Here is a 4,311-nt window from a genome sequence, read left to right on the forward strand (position 1 = left end):
AAACGCTGAGAAAAAAATAAAATGGATGGTGTTTTACAGCTATTTTTCAGTAATGGGAAATTAAAACAACACAAAACATGCAAATAAGCCTGAGGTCGAGAAGGTGTCCTCCAGCTTTATACACAACACAATACTCAGAGCATTTAACTAACACGGTCCCCTCTGTTTCATTTCTGTGTGATGCTCCTTTCAGCTTGAAGTTCATAGTGACACCTATCACACAAGTTAAACAGGGTTGTGCCCAGTCAGTAACTGAACAGAAAATTTCTCAGCACATGAAACCAAAATGAAAGTCATGTTGGAAACTGAACAAGTGATGCTCTTCTTTCTAAGTCAAGGGTGGGCGAGTGCCTCAGCATGTTGAGGCCACAGGACCAGTGGATGCACTATATAGTCCTTGTAGGATAGTGTTGAAGCGTTGATACATGCTACATGCTAAGAAACCTGCATTTCAGTCAAGACAGAAGAGCACACGGAGACTATGGAGTGTTTGGGATTCTCTGGAATGGAAGTTGTAGTACTAATTGAACAGGTCATTATTAGGCTTAAAAATAAATTAATCAAAAAATAACTAGACTAGCAGTGGACATAATATTTAGAGCTCTACAAAAAGACTGCACTGTTATTCCCCTAAGAAATGTAGCAGACATATTTCTAAGGCTATATATTATTCAGGTTTTCATTTTGCACTGGCTTGGGAATTAGAACCTTTCACCAAAAAGCGGTTTTCTTTCCCTGTCCAGGGGGTCCATTCTCTCTGAGGCATCCAGGATGGTTAAATATTACATAGGTAATTGCTGTCAGGAAAAAAACCCAACAAACCCCTGATAAAAAGTATATAAAAAGTTTGAAATAGTACACAATTTCTCTACAAAACTAATTTTTAAAAAAGCTGGATATAGCTAGAAAAATCTATAATAGAATAAGCGTTTACTGTTTAAAATGACTGCATAACAAGGCATAAGTAATCCTGTTTTCTTTCTTGAAGACATCTAAAACCTCATCATTCTTTGTGCAGTCTTATAAAGCAATTAATGATCTTACAAGAATAATTAATGATTAATACTAATAATTACAAGACTGGCATAAAGAATAAATTTGAGTTTGGGAAAGAAAAGTGAAGGCACAAATAAGCCAAGGCGTTTGCTTGATTTTGAAGTAAGATTGAAAAAAGTACTAATTTGTCAGTGAAGCATCTTTTATCGTGACAAACTTATTAGCTATCGTAGCACAACAGCATGACAGATAGTGTCTGTTACCTTCATATAAAACCCATTCAAAGTATTTTCTGGCACAATCCATCACACTAGGCAAGCTTCAAAGATGTACAGTAACAGTACAATCAAAGCAGTGTAAGTTTTGGTAAAATGTTGAGTCATGCTTCAATATGAAAACTTAAAATGAAGTTGTTGAGGCCTCAATAGTGCTGTGCAAGCACCATGCATCGGGTTTGCTACACAATGTCTCTAGAACAACTTTGACATTTTGCTCTACTTAGGCATTAATTAAATCCAGCAATATTGTCATAAAACCACTCAGTTACAGGTACCAGGACATTTCAGATCAGAGGAACTATTGCTCTGGGTCAAGCTCTGGGCTGCTATGCTTAGTAGTCTGTCTCTGGCAAGCATTTTGCCAAGGCAAAGGAAAAAAACAGTGTCCGTCAGAGCCTGGGTGCTCTGGCTGCTGCACTGTGGCAGGGCAGACATCTTCTCTAATTCTGCCTCTGAATCACACTCACCGAGGATGCAATTCCTACACTCCCTCTTTTTTCCACATATTAAAAGGAAAGTCTTCCTACTTGTTTCAGAGAGAAGCTAGCAGGACAAAATTCAAGCAAATAACTAAACACCAAATACAACAGCGAGATTTGTAGATGACCAAGCAAATTATTCCCATGTACTTACTGCTGGCAGTGGTTTCTATGCAGTGACAATACCGTTCTTCACTTCTAGGCAGGGACACAGACTGCATGAACTCATGTCTCTGTATCAATCAACAATAGCAGAATGCCAGCACACAAAGACAAGGTAGTTTCAAATTAGCTTGTTCTCAAAAAGCTACAAAAATAGGATTGATTTTTTAAATCAAAAAATGAAAGTCTTTGTAATGTCACTCAATAAGCACTTTCAAATTACTGTATGTTGCTAAGCCCAGCCAATAAAGCAATGTCTTTAGGCAATCAAAAGTACCTTTTGTGTAGTATGGTACTTTAGCATAAAAGACAGCACTTGGTTTTGGAGCACTGAACCAGCTGCTCAGTGCACGAAGAAGCTGTTATATTCTGGGACGGTCTCAGTTGGTTAGCCGAGTCCCCTTGTGTTGATTTAGTTAGCACTGCTGGAAAACGTAAATGACCGAAAGAGACACTGTGCATTGTGCAAAATTACATTGTGCAAAATATGTGTGCTTACATAATATGTTTCAACAAAGAAATAAAATGCTCCTGTTCCCAGGAGCTCTAGGCGGACAGATGGTGGGTACTCCAGCAAGATCATGCACTTTGCCTGCAGAGAAGCGATGCCCTCAACCTCTGGGGAAAAGACTGCTGCTGCACTTCTGTAATACCCCAGTTTGCTGATCCACAGAACAAAACACAGGATTACAGCTGGACTAAAATTGCTCGCTCTGCATCCCCAGAAGCAGGAAGGTGTCACAACAGGGGACAAAAATGAGAAGACAGAGTTTTAGGTTCACTTTTTTACCCTTCAGGCACATTGCCCCCATGGCTATGATCTACTGGACTGAAATCAATACAGTCTGGAGTTCAGAAGAATGCTTAGCTGTTTCACACAGAATTTATTACATTTTCACAGTTGTTACTTAATTAAAACAGAAAACTAGTGGGCTAAAATCATGGAACAATAAAGAATTTGGCAAGCCACTGAGGTGTGGATTAATAGCTACACATTTCCATCTTTATCTGTGCATGTTAAGGTCAGTATCAGTGTGCATATGGTACAAAGCCATAAAAGTGCCTCAGATATTAATATTGTCAAGGAGGATGTGCCTGTAATTTCACCTGCCTTTCTTTGTTGAGATTTTGATGCACATCTCATAAAATATTAGCTCTGTACTTTCCCAATGCCGTTTCCTTCTTCTAGTGCTACAGACTCAAGGTACTATAAGTAAGCTTTACACCATATAAGAAATGCCAGCAATTTGCCTTTTTTTCTTTCTTTTTTCTTTTTTTAACAGCTTGACAGTATTAAACTAGCATGCAGAGATAATGGAGAGATTTATGTTTTTAAATCAGGAAGCTAGTAAAAATTTTCTGTTTCTATAAGACTGCAATAAAAAAGGAAATTAAAACAATAAAGGTCCAGATTCTTGGGCCCTTATGCGACTATAGAGAAAAACTTCTGTTCATCTCATGCATTCTTTTATACACACATAAATACTGAAAGGAAACAGAAGAACTTCAGCAGTCAGCTTTAATTATTTTACCTATATCCTTTTTAAAACACTACTGTGAGGCCTTCTGGGACACATAGTGGTGGACTTGGGCCTCATATGCAGAACAATGCTAGTGTTCAAGCTGGATTGTTTACTCATCCTATACTAATAAGCTCAAATAATGCTTATGCCAGAGTGGGTCTGCATTCAGATTTCGGGGTATAAAGTGTCAGAGCAGAGAAAACAGAGATGCACCCAGAGGGTTATATTTAGGGACTCTGCAAGTCTCTCTGTTGCTTCAGGAGGATAGATGAAGAAGGATGATAACACAGGAAGAAACAATGACTTTTCTACGCATATTTCATGCCATAAATAAACCATATCATTCACTGCACTTTAGGAAGGAGCTTTCTTGTTTCAGGAGTCCCTCCAGACTAAAATGTGCTAAGTGTTCAGTTTGAATCTTCTGGTTGCTTTCTGAAGGCTCCTTGAGCTGCCAAGTGATCCCCCAAAATCATGTTAGTTTACATGACAGAAGAACTGAAAGACTGCATCGGACTTACTCTATTTGAAGTTCTCGGAAACTGCATGGGTATCTGAAAAGATGATGTGGCTTGGGGATCAATATTAATAGACAGCATGTCCTACCTATTGACCTTTCATATATTAGCAGTTCTGATAAAGGAGTTAGTTATGCTTTGGCCTGAAACATGTGGGACATATTAATACATGAAGAATCCTGCATAAAAATTTGCATTGACACTAGTATTAATTAGCTTAGTGAGCTAGCCTGAGTAATTTAAATCTTTGAGACTTCAGTTCACAAAAATCCAACTCATGCTTAAGGGCATGAAATGTATAAATAGAACTGCTATGTTAGTTCTATGTTATAGAACTAACTGAATGTCTAGAACT

The sequence above is a fragment of the Pygoscelis adeliae genome, unplaced genomic scaffold, assembly GCF_000699105.1.
Source record: "Pygoscelis adeliae isolate BGI_AS28 unplaced genomic scaffold, ASM69910v1 Scaffold267, whole genome shotgun sequence".
Classification (NCBI taxonomy): domain Eukaryota; kingdom Metazoa; phylum Chordata; class Aves; order Sphenisciformes; family Spheniscidae; genus Pygoscelis; species Pygoscelis adeliae.